The sequence below is a fragment of the Ornithorhynchus anatinus genome, chromosome X5, assembly GCF_004115215.2.
Source record: "Ornithorhynchus anatinus isolate Pmale09 chromosome X5, mOrnAna1.pri.v4, whole genome shotgun sequence".
NCBI lineage: Eukaryota > Metazoa > Chordata > Mammalia > Monotremata > Ornithorhynchidae > Ornithorhynchus > Ornithorhynchus anatinus.
The window spans coordinates 59,206,367-59,231,952 of record NC_041753.1 but is presented as its reverse complement, the minus strand read 5'-3'; the positions used below and the strand labels follow the sequence as shown (position 1 = coordinate 59,231,952).

Here is a 25,586-nt window from a genome sequence, read left to right as displayed (position 1 = left end):
CACTTCACTTCTCTGTACCTCAGTGTCCACAACTGTACAATGGGGAATCAATATCTCTTCTCCCTCCTACTTAGACTGTGAAGCCCCATGTGAAACAGAGATTGGGTCCCATCTGACTGATCTGTATCTTCCCCAGCACTTAGAACTGTGCTCAAAACATAGTAAGGACTTAACAAATTCCATTAAAAAAAGAATGAAATTTAAAATGAGCAGGATATCATGGTAGAAGCAGAGAGTGTGAGCTGGGATGTAATAAGAGAGGAGAGCAGATAGGTAAGAAGGAGTGAGCTAATGGAATGTCTTAAATCTAGTGATCAAGAGTTGCTGTTTGATGCTGAGAAAAATGGGTAACCACTGAAGGTTTATGAGGAGAGGGCAGACAGGAACAGAATGATGTTTTAGAAAGATGATCTGAACAGCCAGAGGAAATGTGAGATTACAGACACAGAAAGAGGACAGGAATAAAGAGATAAATTTGTGGGGGTCATCTACATAGAGGGGGTAGCTGAAACCATGGGAGCGGAGGAGTTCCTCAAAAGAAGGAGTATAAATGAGTAGGGAACCCAGACCAGAGCCTTAAGGAATACCCCCAGAGAGACAGTGAGAGAGAGCAGCCAGAGAAGTAGTAGGAAAACCAGAAGAGAACTGTGTTGGTGAAACCCAAGATTAAATAGCACTCCCTCTAGATGTAAGCCCCTCGTGAGCAGGATCACGTTTACTAACCCTGTTATACTTTACCAAACGCTTAGTACAGTGCTCTGTACACAGTAAGTGCTTAATATATATATCACTGACTGATTTCCAGTAAAAGGGAGCAAGATCCATTCAGTTAATTTATTCACCGTGCTTATTGTGTATCTATCGTGTGCAGAGTGCTATACTAAGCACTTTTCACCAGACAATGACTCTCCCCACTTTCAAAGCTTTATTGAAGGCACATCTCCTCCAAGAGGCCTTCCCTGGCTAAGCCCCACTTTTCCTCACCTCCCACTCCCTTCTGCATCACCCTGACTTGCTCCCTTTGTTGTTCCCCCCTCCCCTCGTGTATCTGTAATTTCATTTATTTATATTGATGTCTGTTTACTTGTATTGATGTCTGTCTCCCCCTCACCCAGACAGTGAGCTCGCTGTGGATAGGAATGGTCTCTATTTCTGTATTGTACTTTCCCAAACGCTTAGTACAGTGCTCTGCACATAGTAAGCACTCAATAAATATGATTGAATGAATGAATACAATACAGTACAGTTGTTAGAGATGACCCCTGCCCACAAGGAGCTTAAAGTCTACAGGGGGAGACAGACATTAAAATAAATTAGGGATAGAGGAAATGGGAAAGTATAAGGAAATGGCAGAGTATAAGGTCCACAGTGTCAAAGACTGCTGAGGCAGGAATGGGAGCTGGGAAATGGGATGATATTTTGCATAAAATACATTCGTACATTTAGCACAACTATATCCTGTCACTTCAAATTACTCAGTAAATTAAACTCAATGAATTAAAAAAGGACTAAGAATTTTCAGAGGCACCAATGAATAAATTGCCCAGTCATACTGTCTGATGAATGCTCACTACATCCAAGTGGTTTAGCCCTTCCAGTGGCAGGCAGTTGCAATGCTGCCCGAGTAAGGATGGCAATATTCAGATAATCTTTCTCCTTTCCCCTCCTCCTTCTTCCCCCTAGAAAGACTCTGCAGAAGTTGCATATCCTGGACTTCTTCACTGAGGTGATGAGACACTATACACCACAGAATCAAATATCACTGGGTTGCTGAATTCTCAAGTAATTTGAGAGAAGTGTTCTTCTCACCTCTGTTAGGAATAACATGCTTAAAAGGACAGTAGAGAGCTCAGACGTATGAAAACAGTTTGTACTAAAACTTTCCATGCATTCAATTTTCGTTCTCCTCACCTTCCCTCATCTCCCTGTCCTTATTCTCATCCAAAGCCATCATAAAGTTCCTGGAGCTCAAAGTGGGACAGCAGGTAGAGCCAATGGTCAAACCATAAGTTAGAGAGATGGGGTCAAAGGGAAATGGCAGGAAGAGAGTTTTGGAGACAAAAATAGAGAGATAGAGAAGAGAAGAGCAAAGTCAAAGAGAGGCAGAGACAGTGGGAGAAAGAGTGGGATTGAGACAGATACACAAGCAGGGGTGCCAGACACATATCCATACAGTAAGTTTCAAATTTTGCCCCACGTGTCAGATTTGGAGAGGTGTTGTAGAAGAGAAGTGAGAAGGACTTGTTAGCAAACTTGTTTGGATCTAGCTCCTTTTTACACACAAGTAGTGTGGCCTCATGGGAAGCTTATGGGCCTGGCAGTGAGGGGATGTGGGGTCTAATCTTGTCTCTGCCACTTGCCTGCTGTGTGACCTTGGGCAAGTCACTTAAGAAGCTTGAGAAGCAGCGTAGCTCAGTGGAAAGAGCACGGGCTTTGGAGTCAGGGTTCATGAGTTCGAATCCCAGCTCTGCCACTTGTTGGCTGTGTGACTGTGGGCAAGTCACTTAACTTCTCTGTGCCTCAGTTCCCTCATCTGTAAAATGGGGATTAAGACTGTGAGCCCCACGTGGGACAACCTGATTCCCCTATGTCTACCCCAGCGCTTAGAACAGTGCTCGGCACACAGTAAGCGCTTAACAAATACCAACATTATTACTTAACTTCTCTGTGGTTCAGTTTCCTTATCTGAAAAATGGGGATTGAATATCTGTTCTCCCTCCTTACTTGGACTAAGAGCACTGTGTGAAACAGAGACTGTGTCCGACCTGATTATCTTGTATCTAGTACTTAGCCCAGTGCTCGACCCATAGTAAGCGCTTAGGAAATGCCACAGCGATTATTATTATTACTGCAGATACTTGGATTCCTCCAGACGCAGAGCAGAGTAGTGGTATCAAAAGGAGAGCCAGAATTTGAATGCAGCAGCTGTCCCTGGCTACCCAGAATTCCCACCACAGCCCCACACCCTGTAGACAGCCCCACTCAATGACTGGATCTCTTATCTTTTCCTCCTACTGCTTTCCTGCCCCATGCAAAGCTCTCCAACCCACTGTCGCCACTGAGTTGTCATGACTACTGTAGCCGAAAGCAGGAATGTCAATCTTTTGGGGTGTTGGGACCGAGGACAGATTTGGTGACGGTCCCACCTAATGCTGGGCATATGGTCACATTAGTCTCTCCCCTTATCCATTTGTGGCTCTAGCTCAAACACTTCAGGCGACAAAGAGGTTTGGGTCACGTTAGCCCTCATTTCTCCATTTCCAATGGTTGGTGGTGGTGGCCCGTCTCAGTGTCGACACTGACGCAGACAACACGTTGGCGAAACCTGTATTCTCTCCAGCGGTTCTAGTGGATGATTTGCAGATCGACATGGTGGATTTTTGTCTCTGGGGCCTACGATGCCCTTCTTCATTTCCTGCAGGTGCAGAAATTGGCTTCCTCCTCTCACCCCGTTGCCGCTTCCGCACTATCCCTCCTCTCCCCTCCCTCTCCTTCCTCTCCTTCGAAGCTCACATCATTCGCCTCTACTACCCCCTCCAGATAGTTGTCGCTGTCATCTACCGCCCTCCCGGTCCCACCTCTGACTTCTTCAACCACCTAGACCCCTTTCTCACCTTCCTTCTCTCCTTCTCTCTGCCCACTCTGATCCTCGGAGACTTCAACATCCATATGGATGTACCCGATGACTCCTCTGCCGCCCGCCTGCTATCCCTCCTCAACTCTGCCGACCTCCTCCTCCACCAAACCGCACCCACTCACCGACTCGGTCACACCCTCGATCTCGCCATCTCCTACCGCTGCACTATCTCCTCCCTCACCAACTCTGAAATCCCTCTCTCTGACCATAACCTTCTCACCTGCCTCATCTCTCACACTCCCTCCCCCTACAAATCCTCGCTACTGCCCCACAGAGACCTCCGCTCTCTTGATCCCATCCGTCTTTCCAAAAGCATCTCTCCTCACCTTGCCGCCCTGTCCTCACTTCCCACTCTCGACGATCAGGTCTCCGCTCTCAACTCCACCCTCTCTACTCATCTCAACTCTCTTGCCCCCCTTTCCCTCCGCCACTCTCGCTCCACTAACCCACAGCCCTGGATCACCTCCTCTGTCCGCCTCTTACGCTTCTATGCTCGAGCTGCTGAGCGCTCCTGGCGAAAATCCAAGCACCAAGCCGACCTCACACACTTCAAATTTATCGTTTCCTGCCTTAACTCTGCCCTCTCCTCCGCCAGGCAAAACTTCTTCTCCTCCCTCATCGACACCCATGCCCGTCACCCCCGCCAATTGTTCCGGACCTTTAACTCTCTCCTTAGGCCCCCTGTTCCTCCCCCTCCCCCATCCCTCACCCCCAATGATCTGGCCACCTATTTCATCACAAAAATCAACACAATCAGGTCTGAGCTCCCCAAAGTCACCCCTCCGCCTCTCCCCTCCCCCCCACCAACCCTCTCCCCTACTTTTCCATCCTTCCCTGCAGTATCCTCAGAGGAGATCTCTTCCCTCCTCGCAAGTGCCACCCCCTCCACCTGCGCTTTGGACCCCATTCCCTCTCACCTTATTAAAACCATCGCCCCTGCCCTCCTCCCTTCCTTAACTTCTATTTTTAACCACTCAATCTCCAATGGCTCCTTCCCCTCTGCCTTCAAACATGCCCACGTCTCCCCATCCTAAAAAAACCCGCTCTTGACCCCACTTCCCCCTCCAGTTATCGCCCTAACTCCCTACTACCCTTCCTTTCCAAAATCCTAGAACGAGTCGTCTACAATCGATGCTTAGAATTCCTTAACTCCCATTCTCTCCTGGACCCTCTCCAATCTGGCTTCCGTCCCCTCCACTCTACCGAGATTGCTCTCTCTAAGGTCACCCATGACCTCCTTCTTGCCAAATCCAATAGCTCCTACTCCATTCTAATCCTCCTTGACCTCTCTGCTGCCTTTGACACTGTCGACCATCCCTTCCTCCTCCATACCTTATCTCACCTTGGCTTCACGGACTCTGTCCTCTCCTGGTTCTCCTCTTACCTCTCTGGCCGGTCATTCTTGGTCTCCTTCGCTGGAGCCTCCTCCCCCTCCCATCCTTTAACTGTTGGAGTTCCTCAAGGGTCAGTTCTTGGCCCTCTTCTGTTTTCCATTTACACTCACTCCCTTGGTGAACTCATTCGCTCTCACAGCTTTGACTACCATCTCTACGCAGATGACACGCAGATCTACATCTCCGCCCCTGTCCTCTCCCCCTCCCTTCAGGCTCGCATCTCCTCCTGCCTCCAGGATGTCTCCACCTGGATGTCGGCCCGCCACCTAAAACTCAACATGAGCAAGACTGAGCTCCTCATCTTCCCTCCCAAACCCGGTCCTCTCCCAGACTTCCCTATCACCGTGGATGGCACGACCATCCTTCCCGTCTCTCAGGCCCGCAATCTCGGTGTCATCCTTGACTCGTCTCTCTCGTTCACCCCACACATCCTATCCGTTACCAAGGCCTGCCGATTTCACCTTTACAATATCGCCAAGATCCGCCCTTTCCTCTCCACCCAAATGGCTACCTTACTGCTACAGGCTCTCGTTATATCCCAGCTAGGTTACTGTGTCAGCCTTCTCTCTGATCTCCCTTCCTCCTCTCTCGCCCCGCTCCAGTCTATTCTTCACTCCGCTGCCCGGCTCATCTTCCTGCAGAAACCATCTGGGCATGTCACTCCCCTTCTTAAACACCTCCAGTGGTTGCCTATCGACCTCCGCTCCAAACAAAAACTCCTCACTCTAGGCTTCAAGGCTCTACGTCACCTTGCCCCTTCCTACCTCTCCTCCCTTCTCTCTTTCTACCGCCCACCCCGCACGCTCTGCTCCTCTGCCGCCCACCTCCTTACCGTCCCTCGGTCTCGCCTATCCCGCCGTCGACCCCTGGACCACGTCCTCCCGCAGTTCCGGAACGCCCTCCCTCCTCACCTCCACCAAACTAATTCTCTTCCCCTCTTCAAAACCCTACTTAAAACTCACCTCCTCCAAGAGGCCTTCCCAGACTGAGCTCCCCTTCTCCCTCTACTCCCTCTACCACCCCCCCCTTCACCTCTCCGCAGCTTAACCCTCTCTTCCCCCCATTTCCCTCTGCTCCTCCCCCTCTCCCTTCCCATCCCCTCAGCACTGTACTCGTCTGCTCAACTGTATATATTTTCATTACCCTATTTATTTTGTTAATGAAATGTACATCGCCTTGATTCTATTTAGTTGCCATTGTTTTTACGAGATGTTCTTCCCTTTGACTCTATTTATTGCCATTGTTCTTGTCTGTCTCCCCCGATTAGACTGTAAGCCCGTCAAACAGCAGGGACTGTCTCTATCTGTTGCTGACTTGTTCATTCCAAGCGCTTAGTACAGTGCTCTGCACATAGTAAGCACTCAATAAATATTATTGAATGAATGAATCCCTGCCTAACAACAGGCTCACAGTCTAGAAGGCGGAGACAGACAGCTAAACAAAACAAAACATTTATATTAATGCCTGTCTCCCCCTCTAGACTGTAAAGCTTGTTGTGGGAAGAGATCAAGTCTACCAACTCTGTTGTACTGTACTCTCCCAAGTGCTTAGTACAGTGCTCTACGCACAACAGTAAGCGCTCATGGAAATAATAATAATAATGATGGTATTTGTTAAGCGCTTACTATGTGCAAAGCACTGTTCTAAGCGCTGGGGAGATACAAAGTAATCAGGTTGTCCCATGTGGGGCTCACAGTCTTAATCCCCATTTTACAGTTGAGGTAACTGAGGCACAGAGAAGTTAAGTGATTTACCCAAAGTCACCCAGCTGACAAGCAGTGGAGGTGGGATTAGAACCCATGACCTCTGACTCCCAAGCCAATGCTCTTTCCACTGAGCCACGCTGAGCCTGGGTTTGGGAGTCAGAGGGCATGGGTTCTAATCCCGGCTCCGACACTGATCCGCAAGTCACTTCACTTCTCTGGGCCTCAGTTCCCTCATCTGTAAAATGGGGATGAAGACTGTCAGCCCCACGAGGGACAACCTGATCACCTTGAATGCCCCCCCAGCACTTAGAACAGTGCTTTGCACATAGTAACCCCTTACCAAATACCATTATTATTATTAGTAGTAGTAATAATAAATACCATTGATCGATCGATCGATGCCCTCTACAAAACGGAGCAAAAGCAGAAGGAGGAGAAAGGAACAGCAGCAGCAGGTAGGTTAAGCTGCTGCTACTGCCACTACCACCTACTCTTTGGAGTTCCTACCACTGCTGCCTGGACAAAAATGTCGGACAGCCCTTTTATGAGGGCAAAGGAAGGTCGGGAAGCAGCAGCAGAAATGCCAAAGAGATGTTAGCTGTGGCCGTGGCTATACTTGATTCCTCTTTCCCCCTTCTGATTCCCCCCACCCTGCCATTAGCTCCCCGAAATTCTTGCTTCCACCACGGCAGCCACCGTAACTAAAACGGAAGTCAGTTACTGCATGGCAGTCCCTACCCAGGATGGGCCATCTGCTCAAATTAGGTGGATTCTTCCGGTGAGAAGAAGCATGGCCTAGTGGAGATAGCACAGGCCTGGGAGTTGGAAGGGCCGGGGTTCTAGTCCCAGCTCTGCCACTTGTTTGCTGTGTGACCTTGAGCAAGTCACTTCACTTCTCTGAGCCTCAGTTCCCTCATCTTTAAAACGGGGATTAAGACCCAATTTGCTTGTATCCAACCCAGCCCTAGGTACAGTGCCCAGCACATAGTAAACACTTAACAAATACCATTAAAAAAAAACCTGAAAGGGTGGTGTGACTAAAATTAAACAGTGATATTTCTTTATCGTGCCCCTTTAGCAATGAAGCTATTTTAATGAATCAAACAATCAATAGCTTTTACCGAACACGTACTGGGTGCAGGGAAGTGTACTAAGTGCTTCAGAGAGTAGATGAGACTTAAAAGACACAAACCCTGCCTTCAGAGAGCTTACAGTCTAGCAAGATAGGCAAACACTGAAGTACAGAGAAAAGGAATGGTAAGAATACAGAAGATATAGGCATAAATGCTAAAGGGGGCTAAAGTAACCTAAGTGTTTAGGTCGTGCAGGAGGGCTGAAGTGGAGACTGGCGATCATAGAAACCAATATTACTAAGACCGTCGTATAGCTGGAGAAACCCAAGTAGTTCAGCCTTTGTAATATGCTGGACTCAAAAAAAATTTCCAGAAATATATTCAGTTGAGGCCAAATTAACAGAAGCAGAAAAAATCCACCCATTTCAAAAGCCAATTCAAACTGGAGATAGATTATACCAAAAATAACAGCAAATCTTTGAAGCTCTGTTTATTCTATTTATCACACAGCCACAATTCATACGCGCCCGCCTTCTGTGTGCCTTCCTCAGGGCACAAAGGCATTCGGCATCCATCTGCCAACCAGATGAACCCAGAAACAAGTCATAAAGACTGTATAAATGAGTGATAGCACAAGTGTATTTATGCAGAGTAAATTTGCCAGGAGTTTCTCCTCTTCCCCCTCTCCCTCCCCCTGCCCCAGCAAGCTGCATTTCTAAATCTCACATGCTTCAATCTTCCTTTCAGATTACAGACAATGTCATCTCAGCCTGGATCTGATGGATTTACCTTCAGATTCCTCTGCTCAACATCTGCCTCTGAAGGAGGCAGGCTATAATAGGGGGATTTGAATCAACCCCAAGGAGCTTGTTCCTGCTGGAATCTTTGCTTTGCCAAAAATGGGATCACTCTCCTGCTGAATGGCTTTCTTTTTTTCCTAAGAAACTTCTTCAAAATGGGATTATTTAAACGAATCATTAACAAACCCACACGCACACTGACCCTCATTCTTCAGTTTTAAAAGGCAGATTTTGTTTCCCTGGTGGGTGGGGGCGAGGGGGAGGGGAGGGGAAGAGGAGGAGGAGAGAGAGAGATTTAAGAGGGGTAACAAAAGTCAAAACATTAGCAACCATGTATAGGGGAAAAACATCTATAACCCAGGATGTAGTCTGTTTGTTCAGCCTCTCCCCTCTTCAGTCCATACTCAACACTGCTGCCTGGATCATCTTCCCAAAGTACTACCCAGAACACAACACGCCACTTCTCAAAATCCTCCAATGGCTACCTTCTTCTGCTGCAACAAACAAAAATTCTTTATCATTAGCTTCAAGGCCCTCTGACAGCTTTCCCCACCTTACAAATTGGCTCTCTTCCCCCACTACTCCCCAGCTCACAGTCTTCATGCCTCCCACACTCAGCTACTAACTGTAGCCAGTACTTTACTACCCTGCCTCCAATACCCTGCTCACACTGTTCCCCCATCCTGGAACCTCTCCTTTCTTTGCAAATAATAGATCATTATGACATTTGTTAATTAATCCATCAAACAACCAATGGTATTTATTGGGTGCTTATTGTGTGCATCATACTGTAGCTTGGAAAAGTATAATATAGTTGGTAGACACGATCCCTGCCCACAAGGAGCTTACTAAGCACTACATGCTAAACAGTGGGACAGATTCAAAGTTACGTGATTGGGCTTAGTCTCCATCCCATACAGGGTTCATAATCTATCTCATTCCCCCATTCTACAGATGAGAAATCTGAGTTTTGACTTTTCCAAAGTCACATAGAAGTCCAGGACCAGAGCTGGGACTTGAATGTGGATGTTCTGATTCTGAGCCCCATTCATTTTCCATTAGATCACACCAACCCAGCTTCAGCAGATGATGCCTGTTTATTTGATTTGATGTGTATATATCTACAATTCTGTGTATTTATATTGATGCCTGTTTACTTGTTTTGATGTCTGTCTCCCCTCTTCTGGACTGTAAGCCCGGTGTGGGCATGGATTGTCTCTCTTTATTGCTGAATTGTACTTTCCAAGCCCTTAGAACAGAGTTCTGTACACAGTAAGTGTTCAATTAATACAACTGAATGAATGAATGAATGAATGAATGAATGAATGAATGAACTCCCCTCCCAATCTTCAAAGCCCTCCTAAAATTCCACTTCCTCCAGGAAGCCTTCACCAATTAATTCTCAACACAAGAGCACAAGTCCTACCAAATCATTAACATATAAGCTCTCCCATTGGAGTGTAAGCTCCTTGTCAGCAGGGAATGCTTGTTCTTCTTCTGATGTACTCTCCCAAATGCTTAGCAGAGCACTTCTCATTTCAGTAGGTGCTCATTAAATGCCATTGAACACTACAGATTACAGGGACACCACTTTATGGTATATTTGGAATTCCTTCAATCGAATTTACTAAGTGCTTACTGTGTGCAAAGCACTGTACCAAGAGATTGCCAGTTAAGAAATCAGTTGCATGTTTCCGAACACCCGGTTCGGTTTTCTTGCATACAGTAGGTGCTCTTTAAATATGGATGATGATGAAATCATCATCTGACATAACTATTATTCAGATTAAAAAGGCAGCCAAATTGACTTGAATATCACAATTATTATTATCATTAGGAGGAGTAGTATATACCTCCATATTTGGGTTCATGACAAATAAGAAGGAAGAGAGAAGAGAAAAAGTAAGGATCGTCCATTTCCTTGAGTGGACTAATAATAATGATGATGGGATTCGTTAAGCGTACTATGTGCCAAGCACTGTTCTAAGCGCTGAGCACTGTTCTAAGCACTGGACTCAAATTCTGAACTAGAATCCGCCCTGAGGGTAGACTGCCTAGTTTATATGGGCACATCCAAATGCCATGCCATTTTGTATGTATACACATATGGCCCTCTTAAGTGTTTGACCATTTCCTAATATCAGAACTAGAAAATCTTAAGGAAATACCCTAGAACCATGTTTAATTCTTTACCCAGAGGTGAGAGCTCAGTGGAAAAAGGGGAGGGTTCACTGATCCAGAAAAGCGGCTGCAGAGGATACTTTTCTACCATCAGAGGCCCTTTCAGTTAACCCTAGGCTCTCTCTCTAAGGTGCAGAGGGAGAGGGAAGAGGAGGGGTAAGAGGTCGTGAACAGTAGCTCTGCTTATCAATGACCCAGGGCCCATTGTTTCCCCAGTCTGTCCGATGTTATGTCACGTTTCATCCCTCCCACAATTCCATTTGCCCAGAACCCTGACAGGTATCAGGTTACCCTCCCCTCTCTATGACTATCTTTTATTTGGTCTTTTGGGCCAGCCCACTCGTTCTGGATCCATTATGTTCTAAATAAGAACATTTGTTGAATCAACTCAACTTGGAGTCCAACACAATCAGATCATTTTCCTTAAAGGGTTTTTTTCCCTTGGTTCTTTATTTTATTTATTTTTAATTCATCATTGTTCGTAACACTCTTTTATGTCTCAGGATCACAGTATTTGTCTCCCCTACTGATTATTTTCTTTTGCCCCAGCAAATCATCAATTTTGGCTTGTGTTTTGAATAAAGTGAAAATTAATTTAATACGCCTCTTTAACAGCACATACTTGCCTCATTATGACAAAGCCGCTTTGTTTTCTGATTGATGTTCCCGTCCCTCTGGGCACAGTATGGGCCACATTTGAGAGGGGTCTCCCTTCTGCGTGCCTAATTACTGCATTTGCATGTCGAACAATGGCTTGCCCATGCACATTAAGTCGTTTCACAGCTAGGAACAGCATTTGCACATGAAAATACCTCTCTGGATCAGATACAGTCAAAGTCAATCTAGACTGGCAAATTCTTTAGGTCCTCAAAGGTGAAGCCTTTTTCTCAGAGTAAATTAGGGTCCTTTGGACCTTATTTGACCATTTCTATAGAGGCAGCAGGGGAAGCACTGAGCAGGTTGTGGACAGAGGATCTCCAAGTCAATGATGATATTTTTTTTCAACCTTAGCCATGGGGTGCTTTATTTTTTTGTTTTGTTTTGTGTTTTATGTATATCCAGATACATACAGTGCAATCCATATAGAATGTTTTTCTCATTCGGGGCCAACAACTTTGCGGGAGTGCAAATGTGAATTCGAAAAAAACAGACGCTCCACTTCATTTGTACTTTCATACTTCTAAAGTTAAAGGAGTGAATTATGAGTTAAATAGCCATTGTCACCTGAACAGTGGGAAAATAAACTCATTCAGGACAGTGTGGATGTGTTCCACACAGGACAATCTGGAATGGATCCACTATCTGAGATACTGAAATGACAGTATTTACATTTAAATGAAGAACAGTACATACGAGAGGTGTCAGATGGGTGATGCCCCAGAACTGGTACCAAATGGGAAATGGCAACATTTCCCTCCCCTTCCACACACTTTCGGCTGTGGTCCTCTACCTCGCTTGGCACATAGCAAGCGCTTAACAAATACCATAAAAAAAAAACCAAAGGGATACTCCAAAGACATTTTGGGGTCAAAGAAGCAGAGTGTAGTATAGAGCACAGGCCTGGGAGTCAGAAGATCATGGGTTCTAATCCTGGCTCTGACACTTGACTGCTGTGTGATCTTGGGAAAGTCACTTCACATCTCTGTGCCTGAGTTACCTCATCTTTAAAATGGGGATTGAGACTGTGAGCCCCAGATGGGTCAGAGACTGTGTCCAACTCGATTTGCTTGTATCTACCTCAGCAGTTAGTACAGAGCCTAGCACATAGTAAGTGCTTAACAAACACCATTATTGTTACTTTTATTATCATTATTAAAGAAGGGAAAGTCAGATTATTAGAAGGACTATCCTTAACCATTAGGATGGACATCAAGGAGGGAACCAATCCCACTGCTTCTCCTTCAGCAGTGGCGTCAGAAATTCAGACTGGACCCTGGAGAGAGTAGGTCGCTTTAGGGCTCCACCCACAGGTTTGAATTAGCGATCTCTTGGCCCAGGTCAATAAATCAATGACAGTTATTGAGTGTTTACTGTGTGAAGAGCACAGTGCTCTATCCACTACACTATGCTTCTTTGACCCCTAACCGTCTCCCGAGTATCTGTTTGGGTTTTTTTAATGGTATTTGTTAAGCACTTACTATGTGCCAGTTACTGTACTAAGCGTTGGGGTAGATTCAAGGTTGGACACAGTCTACATCCCACATGGGACTTGCAGTCTTAATTCCCATTTTACAGATGAGGTAACTGAGGCACAGAGAAGTTAAGTAACTGGCCCAAGGTCACAGAGCAGACAAGTGAAGGAGCTGGGATTAGAATCCCGGTCCTTCTGACTCCCAGGCCCATGGCTCTGTTATAGATTTCTCGTGCATGAATTAATCTAAATCACATTCACCTGGACAGGATCATTTCTGTCAAACACTGAACATTCACTGAATGCCACAAGATCATTAGACATAAGTCTAGTTCAGTGGAACTTTCGATTTAAGTAAGATTTATGCCAACTGTATAACAAGTGTGGGTGAGTGAGGAACTGCATCTGATTGTGTTGTATCTCCCCAAAGTTTAGCACAATGCCTGGCACATAGTAAGCACTTACCAAATGATGTGCTTCCTTGGGCAAGTCATTTAACTTCTCTGTGTTTCAGTTTCCTCATCTGTCAAAAGGGGATTCAATACCGTTCTCCATCCCACTTTGACTGTGAGCCCTGTCTGGGATAGGGACCATGTCTGACCTGATGTCTAACTTGTATCAGCCCAATCACTCAGGAGAGTGTTTGACAAAGAGTATATGTTAACAGACACTACATAGTTTGCTAAGAGACACCACAAGAATTATCATTATTATAGTAGCAAATGCATCCTCAAGGGAAAGGGAATGAAAGACGGATACCCCTCCCATATTGCTGAAAGCAAAACAAGTTTCTTTGAGGTCGTAGGTGGATGAATCAACTAAAGACACAGGGGAGCATGGGTGGGTCCCTAGCACTGTGACCAGATCCCTTATCCTCACCCCTGAATAGGTCAACATCCAACTCAGCAGCAGAACCCTAAACCATGCAATCAGGGCTGGGCCACGGCAGAACAATAATAATAATGTCGTGGGCCAGGGATTGACAGTGGGACAGGCGAGAATGAGGCAAAGAGAGAAGGTTAACACCAACGGAGCAGAGTATGCGGGCTGGGTTGTAGAAGGAAAGAAGGGAGGTGAGGTAGGAGGGGGCAAGGTGATGGAGAGCTTTGAAGCCAATTGTGAAGAGTTTCTGCTTGAAATGGAGGTTGATAGGCAACCACTGGTGATTTTTTTTTGAGGGGGGGAGGGAGTGACATGTGCAAAACATTTCTGTAGAAAGATAATCTGAGCAGCAGAGTGAAGTATAGATTGCAGTGGAGAGAGACAGGAGGTTGGGAGGGAGGTTGGGATTGTACTATCATGGTAGCAGTTTGGATGGAGAGGAAAGGGTGGATTTTAGCGATATTGTGAAGGTGAGACCGGCAGGTTTTGGTGACGGATTGGATGTGTGGGGTGAATGAGAGAGCCGAGTCAAGGATGACACCAGGGTTGCGGGCTTGTGAGATGGGAAAGATGGTAATGCCATCCACAGTGACAGGAAAGTCAGGGAGAGGACAGGGTTTGGGAGGGAAGATAAGGAACTCTGTCTTGGACATGTTGAGTTGCAGGTGGCGGGAGAACATGCAAGTAGAGATGTCCTGAAGGCAGGAGGAGATGCAAGCCTGGAGGGAGGGAGAGAGAACAGGGAAGGAGATATAGAATTGGGTATCATCTGCCTAGAGATAATAGTTGAAGCCGTGGGAGCAAATGAGTTCACCAAGGAAGTGAGTATAGATGGAGAATAGAAGAGGACCAAGAACTGACCCTTGAGGAACCCCTACAGTTAGGGGATGGGAGGGGGAGGAGGAGTCCACGAAGAAGACTGAGAATGAGCGGCCAGAGAGATGAGGAGATCCAAGAGAGCACCGACTCAGTGGAGCCAAGGTTGGATAATGTGTTGAGGAGAAGGGGATGGTCGACAGTGTCAAAGGCAGCAGAGAGGTCAAGGAGGATTAGGATGGAGTAGGAGTCGTTGGATTTGGCAAGAAGAAGGTCATTGGTGACCTTTGAGAGGGCAGTTTAGTGGAGTGGAGGGGACGGAAGCCAGATTGGATGGGGTCCAGGAGAGAGTTGGAGGAGAAGAATTTGAGATATTTGGAAAGGAAAGGGAGGAGGGAAATGAGGTGATAACTGGAGGGGGCTATGGGGTCAAGGGAGGGCTTTTTTAGGATGGGGGAGATGTGGGCATGTTTGAAGATAGAGGGGAAGAAGCCATTGGAAAGTGAGCGGTTGAAGATGGAAGTTGAGGAGGGGAGGAGGGAAGGGGTGAGAGTTTTTATAAAATGGGAGGAAATGGGGTCTGAAGTGCATGTGGAGGGGGTGGCACTTGAGAAGAGGGAGGAGATCTCCTCTGAAGACACTGCAGGGAAGGATGGGAAAGTAGAAGAAGAGGTTGAGAGGAGGGAGGATCGGGAAGGGGTGATTTTGGGGATCTCAGACCTGATGGTGTTAATTTTCCTAATGAAGTAGGTGGCCAGATCATTGCGGGTGAGAGATGGGGGAGGGGGAGGAATAGGGGGCTGAGGAGGAAGTTAAATGTTTGGAACAGCTAATGAGTGTAATAATGTTGGTATTTGTTGGTATTTGTTAAGCGCTTACTATGTGCAGAGCACTGTTCTAAGCGCTGGGGTAAACACAGGGAAATCAGGTTATCCCACGTGGGGCTCACAGTCTTAATCCCCATTTTACAGATGAGGGAACTGAGGCACAGAGAAGTTAAGTGACTTGCCCACAGTCACACAGCTGACAAGTGGCAGAGCTGGGATTCGAACTCATGAGCCCTGACTCCAAAGTGTGATGGGCATGGGTGTCAATAAGGGAAGAGAAATAGTTTTGCCAGGCAGAGGAGAGGGCAGAGTTAAGGCAAGAAACAACACTCCTGCACACGCTGATTCTAAAGTCTCTAGCAAGTCATGGGCTGCAGAACTTGGACCGCTATCTACCTTTCACTTTTTTGTGCTCTATTATTGTTCTTTGCCCACATATGGGCATTACTTGAACATCATATTTTACTGACAGGATTTTAATTCATCCAATACAGAGCGTATTGATTTTCAAAAGGCCTTTAATGTTGGGCAGCATTCTTTTTCAAGCACTAAACGTAACAGTTTGGGTTTTAATATGATTTCAAACCCCTCCAGGCCCGTGTTGAGATGTACAGTTGGTTAAAGTTAAATTATTATGCCTTGTAGATAGATAATTGTAGACTTCCTCAATTCCCTGTTCTTGAACTGGTTTTCCTTGAAGGAGAAAAGCCTTAAAAGTAATTGTTTTTCATCACTGAGGTGGTGTTCCATCAGAGAGGTTTGTGGCATCTTTTGATAAGAGCTTGTTATCTCTTGAAGGGAAGACTCTCTGTGCTTTTCAATTCTACTTGTTTAGTTGTGAATGATGAAGAACTACAAAATAGAAAGTATGGCTGGAGTCCATGACTTTGTCCCAATTAAAAAATATACAGTCATGAATAATATGGTGACTTGGGGTATAGAGTTCCCAGAAAGGATTCAGAACTTCACACATTTTCCATTTTTCAACATGATCAACTGGGCACATTAATTTATTTAAAGTCTGTCTCCCACTCTAGACAGTAAGATGGTATAAGGCAGGGAAAGTGTCTATCAACTCTGTCACACTGTAATCGATCAATCAGCCAATCATATTTATTGAGCATTTACTGTGTGCAGGGTACTGTTCTAAGTGCTTGGGAGTGTGCCCTTTCCTCTCCATCCAAAGTGCTACCACGTTAATCCAATCACTCATTCTATGCCGCCTGGATTACCGCATCAGCCTCCTTGCTGACCTCATTCATTCATTGATTCAATAGTATTTATTGAGCGCTTACTATGTGCAGAGCACTGTACTAAGCGCTTGGGATGAACAAGTCGGCAACAGATAGAGACAGTCCCTGCCGTTTGACGGGCTTACAGTCTAATCGGGGGAGATGGACAGACAAGAACAATGGCAATAAACAGCGTCAAGGGGAAGAACATCTCGTAAAAACAATGGCAACTAAATAGAATCAAGGCGATGTACAATTCATTAACAAAATAAATAGGGTAACGAAAATATATACAGTTGAGCGGACGAGTACAGTGCTGTGGGGATGGGAAGGGAGAGGTGGAGGAGCAGAGGGAAAAGGGGAAAATGAGGCTTTAGCTGCGGAGAGGTAAAGGGGGGATGGCAGAGGGAGTAGAGGGGGAAGAGGAGCTCAGTCTGGGAACGCCTCTTGGAGGAGGTGAGTTTTAAGTAGGGTTTTGAAGAGGGGAAGAGAATCAGTTTGGCGGAGGTGAGGAGGGAGGGCGTTCCAGGACCGCGGGAGGACGTGACCCAGGGGTCGACGGCGGGATAGGCGAGACCGAGGGACGGTGAGGAGGTGGGCGGCAGAGGAGCGGAGCGTGCGGGGTGGGCGGTAGAAAGAGAGAAGGGAGGAGAGGTAGGAAGGGGCAAGGTGATGGAGAGCCTTGAAGCCTAGAGTGAGGAGTTTTTGTTTGGAGCGGAGGTCGATAGGCAACCACTGGAGTTGTTTAAGAAGGGGAGTGACATGCCCAGATCGTTTCTGCAGGAAGATGAGCCGGGCAGCGGAGTGAAGAATAGACCGGAGCGGGGCGAGAGAGGAGGAAGGGAGGTCAGAGAGAAGGCTGACACAGTAGTCTAGCCGGGATATAACGAGAGCCCGTAGCAGTAAGGTAGCCGTTTGGGTGGAGAGGAAAGGGCGGATCTTGGCAATATTGTAAAGGTGAAACCGGCAGGTCTTGGTAACGGATAGGATGTGTGGGGTGAACGAGAGAGACGAGTCAAGGATGACACCGAGATTGCGGGCCTGAGAGACGGGAAGGATGGTCGTGCCATCCACGGTGATAGGGAAGTCTGGGAGAGGACCGGGTTTGGGAGGGAAGATGAGGAGCTCAGTCTTGCTCATGTTGAGTTTTAGGTGGCGGGCCGACATCCAGGTGGAGACATCCTGGAGGCAGGAGGAGATGCGAGCCTGAAGGGAGGGGGAGAGGACAGGGGCGGAGATGTAGATCTGCGTGTCATCTGCGTAGAGATGGTAGTCAAAGCTGTGAGAGCGAATGAGTTCACCAAGGGAGTGAGTGTAAATGGAAAACAGAAGAGGGCCAAGAACTGACCCTTGAGGAACTCCAACAGTTAAAGGATGGGAGGGGGAGGAGGCTCCAGCGAAGGAGACCAAGAATGACCGGCCAGAGAGGTAAGAGGAGAACCAGGAGAGGACAGAGTCCGTGAAGCCAAGGTGAGATAAGGTATGGAGGAGGAAGGGATGGTCGACAGTGTCAAAGGCAGCAGAGAGGTCAAGGAGGATTAGAATGGAGTAGGAGCCATTGGATTTGGCAAGAAGGAGCCTCCTGTCTCTCCCCTCTCCAGTCCATACTTCACTCTGCTGCCTGGATCATTTTTTTACAAAAACGTTCAGGACCTGTCACTCCGCTTCTCCAAAAACTCCAGTGGTTGCCCATCCACTTCTGCATAAAAGAAAAACTCAGCATTGGGTTTAAAGCACTCCACCACCTTGCTCCCTCCTATCTCACCTGGCTACTCTCCTTCACACTTGGCTCCTCTAGTGCTAACCTTCTCTCTGTGCCTCCATCTCACTTATCTTGCCGCCAACCCCTAGTCCCCATCCTGCCTTTGGCCTGGAATGCCCTCCCTCCTCAAATTTGACAACTACTCTCCCCTGCTTCAAAGCCTTATTGAAGGCTCACCTCCTCCAAGCCTTTCTTGACAAAGCCCTCCTTTCCTCTTCTCCCACTTCCTTCTGCCTTCCCCCTGACTTGCTCCCTTTGTTATTCCTCTTTCCTAGCCCCTCAGCACTTATGCACATATCTGTAATTTATTTGTATTGATATCTGTCTTCCCTGCTCTAGACTGTAAGCTCATTGTGGGCAGGGAATATGGCTGTTTATTGTTGTATTGTACTCTCCCAAATGCTTAGTACAGTGCTCTCTCTGCACACATAAATGCTCAATAAATACAACTGAATGAATGAATGAGAGTACAACACGACAATATAATAGACACATTCCCTGCCTCCAACAAGCTTACAGTCTAGAGGGGGAGGCAGACGTTAATATAAATAAATAAATAAATAAATAAATAAATAAATAAATAAATAACGGATATGTACATAAGTGCTGTGAGGCTGGGGGAGGGTGCTGAATAAAGGAAACAAGTCAGAGTGACACAGATGGGAGTGAGAAAAGAGGAAATAAGGGCTTAGTCAGGAAAGGTCTCTTGGAGAAGTTGTGCCTTCAATAAGGCTTTAAAGATGGGGAAAGTGATTGCCCGTTGGATATGAAGAGGGAGAGCATTCCAGGACTGAGGCAGAATGTGGGTGAGAGGCTAGCGGTGAGATATATGAGATCAAGGTACAGTGAATAGGTTGGCGTTAGAGGAGCAAAGTGTGTGGACTGGCTTATAGTAGGAGAGTAGCAAGGTGAGGCAAGAAGGGGTAAGGTGATTGAGTGCTTTCAAGACGATGGTAAGAAGTTTCTGTTTTATGTGGAGGAGGATGGGCAGCCACTGGAGGTCCTTGAGGAGTGGGGAAATGTGGACTGATGTTTTTGTAGAAATATGATCCAACCAGCAGAGTGAAGTATGGACTAGAGTGGTGAGGGGCAGGAGGCACGGAGGTCACTAAGGAGGCTGATTACAGTAATCAGGGAGGGATAGGATAAGTGTAACCCAAGCGTGGGAGCCATTTGAATGGAGAGGGAAAGGACAGATTTTAGCGATGTTGTGAAGGTTGAACTGACAGGATTTAGTGATAGATTGAGTATGTGGGTTAAATAAGAGAGAGGAGTCAAAGATAATTCCCTTGACTCCCTTCTAACTCTCTCAAGGCCATGTAATCACCAAGCCCTTAGTGCAGTGCTCTGCACACAGTAAACACTCAACAAATATGACTGTTTGACTGAAAAACTGCATGTCTGCATTGGAATGAGGGCCAGAAAGAAACATTTCTTAGGAGGCCCCGGTATTTAGATTAACAACAGAGAAGCTAGAAAACAGTTGAAGAAACAGCATGGCCTAGTGCAAAGAGCATGGGCTGAGAGTCAGAGGACCTGGGTTTGAATTCCTGCTCTTCCACTTGCCGGCTTTGTGACCTTGGGCATGTCACACAACTTTTCTGTGCCTCATTCTCATCTGTGAAATGGGGATTCAATACCAGTTCTCCCTCCCATAATAATAATGATGATGATGATGATGATGATGATGATGATAATTGTGGTATTTGTTAAGCACTTACTATGTGCCAAGCTCTGTACTAAGAGCTGGGGTAAAAACAAGATAATCAGGTCCCACGTGGGGCTCACAGTCTAAGAAGGAGGGAGGACAGACTGTGGGACAGAGACTGTATCCAACCTTTTATCTACTCCAGCACTATAGTGCTTGGCACATAGTAAGCACTTAGCAAGTACAGTAATCATTAAGTATTTATCATTATTACTATTATTATCATTATTATTATAGTACTCAAGCCCCACATTGAAATCAAGGAGATCAGTGACAAGCAGCATGGAAAGAGCACAGACCTGGGAGTTAGAGAATCTGGGTTCTAAACCTGGCTCTGCCACTCACCTGCTTTTTGACCTTGGGCAGGTCACATAATTTCTCCATGCCTCAGTTTCCCCAATTGCAGAATGGGAATTATCTCCCTCCTACTCAGACTCTGAGCCCTATGTGGGACAGGGAAACAGCATGGCTCAGTGGAAAGAGCCTGGATTTGGGAGTCAGAGGTCATGGGTTCTAATCCCAGCTCTGCCATTTGTCAGCTGTGTGACTTTGGGCAAGTGACTTAACTTCTCTGTGCCAGTTACCTCATCTGCAAAATGGGGATTAAGACTGTGAGCCCCATGTGGGACAACCTGATTACCTTGTACCCCCCAGTGCTTAGAACAGTGCTTGGCACATAGTAAACACAACAAATGCTATCATCATTATTTTGTTCGACCTGATTAACTTGTATCTACCCCAGCATTTTTTGACAGGTAGTAAGTGCTTAACAAATATAATAATAATAATAATAAACTTTGGGAGCTGACTGCTCATTCTGGGCAGGTCTTGAAGTAGATTAATAGTTTGAGGTAACCAGAAGCCGATCAGAACCCAGGGGCTTGGTTCTCAGAGATGGGCAAACTGGGTCATGCTTTATAGTATGGGTGGGGAGGCCTCACCCCTCTCCATCAGTCAGGCAAAGGAGGTGCTTAAGGAGAACTTCACTATCCTTCAATCATCCCAGTGCTGATCCCAGGGAATAGACATTAGCACCTCCCCCGGCAAAGATGGAGAACTTGTGGCTAACGCAAGCACTTAGGTTGTGGATGTTCAGGTTATGTTTTTATTTGGGTTTGGGTGCAGCAAGTTGCCACTCAATAAAACTGCAATTTATCCTGCTCTAAGGTTCCTCATAAGAACTCATAACAAAATAAATACAAAGTTGACCTGTCCCTTACCTGAGCAGGTGGGGTAGACTCAGGGGCTGGTCCATGACAGATGGTTTCATTATCACCATGTTCCCTTTGGAGAAGGTAAGCACAGGAAAGCTAAGCAGGTGAGAAGTCACAGACAGCACCCAGAATTGAGTCTAGAGCTCCTGATTCAACGCACGGAGTCTTTAACCACTAGAGCTGGAAAAAGGATATGTGAAGGATATATGGTATTTTCAAATTACATTAAGCTCGATCCCCATCGTCCCCACCTAATTCTGAAAGATGTTTGGATGTACCTTTGGAGATTTGCTTAAGAAAGAGATTTTACAAATTTCCAGTCCTAGTTGGGGAACGATTGAACTTGCTCAGGTCTCTGTTTAGTGACTGTCCGGGTAGCCGCCATATTTATCATTGTTTTTTGGGTGGACGGGGAGGCTTTCTGAAGAAGATTAAATTAGTATGTCAAGTCTGGCCTTAACCACACCAGGGTGCACGAATAGGGCCAACACAGTATTGTTCCATCATGTCTTCATTTTAGATTTTCAGAGGGCTCTTTGAAACCAAGTGATTTACGTGTCCAATTTCTCTCTGAGTTGGTAACACTCCCATTCTCAGTGATCGATTCATTCTACTTTGAATTGCTTTGTAGGATGGATACAAATGATAAATTCTTATCAACACGGTCTGTATTCCTTGAAAAATACCCTCATAAAGCTCTCAAGACAAAACTGTGACACCGATCAGTAAGAAAGAAAATGATCTATGCTGGGGGCAAGTGAGGCAGGCTCTCGTGCCTGCAGAGGATACATGGCAAGCCTACTGGAGAGAGCGCAAGGATAAAATGGCAGCATTTTCCATTTCTCAACGTGACTGGTTGGGTGCAATAGTTGTGAGGTGTCTAACTCCAGAAAAATTCTAAAATTCCAGCTCCAACCAGCCTACAGTTTAGAGCCCTGCTGCACCTAACAGAGATTCCAGCTTTTCATTTGGAGCATGGCATAGATCTGGGCCGGGGCTAAGAGTAAATAATGAAAGGCATAGAAAGGACATGCAGACATGCTCAGGCTCAGGGAGGGAGACACAGATACACACAAAGCTGCTCACCTCTACCCCACGGAATCCCTCTGGCCTGAAGGTCCCACCCCCTTCATATCTGACAGACGTTCACTGTCCCCACCTTCAAAGCCTTATTAAAAACACACCTCCTCCAAGAGACCTTCCCTGACTAAGTCCTCATCTCCCCTACTCCCTCTCCTTTCAATGTCACCCATGTCCTTGGATCTGTCCCCTTTAAGCACTTGGTATTCACCCCACCCTCAGCTCCATAGAAGTTGTGTACATATCCTTATACTTATAGAGTAATTTATTTTAATGCCTGTCTCCCCCTCTAGAATGTAAGCTCCTTATGGACAGGGAACATATGTAACAACTCTGTTGTGCTGTACACTCCCAAGTGCTTATTATAGCACTACTAATAATAATAATGATCATGGTGTTTGTTAAATGCTTACTATGTGTGAGGCACTGTACTAAGTGCTGGGGTGGCTACAAGATAATCGTGTTGGACAAAGTCCATGTCCCGCAAGGGGCTCATAGTCTTAATCCCCATTTTACAGATGAGGTAATTGAGGCACAGAGAAGTGAAGTGACTTGCCCCAGGCCACACAGTAGACAGTGGCAAAGCCGGGATCAGAACCCATGACCTTCTGACTCCCAGAACCGTGCTCTATCCACTACGCCACACTGCTCTGCACACGGTAAATGTTCAATAAATACCACTGATTGATAGGAAGACATGTCAGGACAGGGATTGGGGCTTGGTGAAGAACTCATCCCTGGCTGAGACTGGAGATGAGAGGGAGACACAGATAAATGGTAGATAAATGGTGGGGAAGATACAAGATAATCAGGTTGGATGCATTCTCTGCCCACAAGGGGGTCCCAGTCTAAGTCAGAGAGAGAAGAGGTATTGAATCCCCTCTTTACACATGAGGAAACAGAGGCAAAGAGCAGTGAAGTGACTTGCCCAGAGTCACAGAGCAGTCGGATGGCAGAGCCGGGACTAGAACCCAGGTCCTCTGACTCCCAGGTGTGATGATCCTCTGTGCACAAATCCAAGTGCCTAGGCAACACCAAGGGGAGGGTTGGGTGGGGAAATGAGGATCTAGTCAGGGAAGGTCTCTTGGAGGAGATGTGATTTTAGGAGGGTGAAGGTGAAGATGGGGAGAGTGGTAGTCTGTTGTATATGAGGTGTGGTGGGGGGAGTTCCAGGCAGGAGAGAGGACGTGGGCAACAGATCAATGGCGAGGTAGCTGGGAATGAGGGCCAGAGAGTAAGTTGGTGTGTTTTCTCCCAGCACTTAGAACACACCTCTGCACACAGTAAGAGCTTTATAATTACTATTACTACTGCTGCTGCTGCTGTTTGTTTGGGATTTTGCTTTCTGCCTACTGGGAACATTTTAAATGTACTTAGTCTCCTCCCCACCACTTCTCCTGGCTGCCTAGTCAAGCAGTGGACAGGCAAGGGGAAACAGCGAAAGCTGTATGATATCGCTGCAGTCTATATGCTAGTCCAACTTGACTCCTTATTGTTAGAACCTGGAGGACTATGAGCCAAACCCAGTCTAACAGGACTCTACCTAGAAGCAGCAGGCCCTAGTGACCTTGAGACAGGCAATTCACTTCTCTGGGCCTCAATTTCCTAATCTGTAAAATGGGGATTCAATATCTATTCTCCCTCCTATTTAGTTAGGCTGTGAACCTTGTGTGGAACAGGGTTTGTGTCTGACCTGATTGCCTTGGATCTACCCCAGCAGTGAGTACAGTGTAACCGCTTAAAACATACCACTTAGTAAGGGCTTAACAAATAACACTAGTATCATTAACTGCTGCACACTCAAGTTGCCCCTCTCAGGATCACACCTGGAGAGTTTCCCGGACTCTACCAGTCTCGACTACCGTGGGGAGAGTCAACCAGAGGCCTACCCATTCCATTCCTAGCTTGGGCAGTGGCTAGCGAGTGGAAGGCAATCTGTCACAAGTCAAAACTCACCCATGCTGGGCAGCAGTGGCATGGGAGACTGTTGAGGGCGGAGACTGCGTGGAAGAAGGCAATGGTAAACCACTTCTGGATTTTCATCAAAAAAACTACGGATACACTACCGGAACAACCGCAGATGAAGGTGGAACATCCTGGGAGAGATGTGTCCATGTAGTTGCTATGGGTCAAAGACGACGCAACAGCATGAGACAAGACAAGACACCCAAGTTATCTAGACCATAAGAGTACCACAGTATCTTGAATTAGTAGACTCAGTATTCAAGAACCACTACTAAAGAAACCCTCATTTCTTAGGCCATCGAACTCTTCTTGCAGAGTGCAGGTGGAAATCTAGGCACTAGGCTGACTTTTAAAACTCCCCTTTACCTGTTACAACTCTGCCCGCACTTCTGCCCAGCAACACTACTTCTCCTTCATCAATTCCCATGCCAACTGACACCACCAACTATTCCAGGCATTTAGCTCCCTCTTGAAAATCTCAGTGCCCCCACCTCTTCCCTAATGATTCTTCCAACTGCTTTGTTGACAAAATTCCAGCTCCGCCACTTACCTGCTATGTGATCTTGGGCAAGTCACTTAACTTCTCTATGCCTCAGTTCCCTCATGTGGGGTTGAAGGGGGGTGAATAAAGGACACAAATCCAAGTATTAGGGTGAAGCAAAAGGGAGAGGGATTAGAAGAAATGAATGCTTAGTTGGGGAAGGCCTCACGGCCTCTTGGAGGAGATGTGCAGATGAGGTAACTGAGGCACAGAGAAGTTAAGCGAATTGCCCTAGGTCATTCTAATTCACCACAGACCCCTTGCCATGTCCTGCCTCTGGTCTGGAACTCCCTCCCCTTTCATATCTGACAGATCACCACTCTGGGCATGCAGAGAAACATAATAAAAACATACTGCCTCAGTTACCCCATCTGTAAAATGGGAATTAAGACTCTGAGCCCCAGGTGGAACAGGAACTGTGTCTGACCTGATTAGCTCATGTATACCCCAGTGTTTAGAACAGCGCTTGACACATAGTAAGCGCTTAACAAATACCATACCGTATTTGGTGCCTGCTACCTGCAAAAGCCAACACTGATCACCTGAAACATGAATCGATTTCCATTTCCTGCTGCTGTCCTGCAATTCCCTCCTAAATAAGTCTTATTTCTGTGGGAGAACAGTTGCCAGAAGAATA

General features: G+C 46.5%; 1 non-coding gene across 1 annotated transcript; it reads left to right on the top strand.

Moving 5' to 3' along the window:
- The first annotated feature begins 24,251 nt into the window (after positions 1 to 24,251).
- On the top strand, positions 24,252 to 24,389 carry LOC114808481. The gene has a single exon (XR_003756329.1). It is a non-coding gene; the product is annotated as a small nucleolar RNA SNORA7 (small nucleolar RNA).
- The last annotated feature ends 1,197 nt before the right edge of the window (positions 24,390 to 25,586 follow it).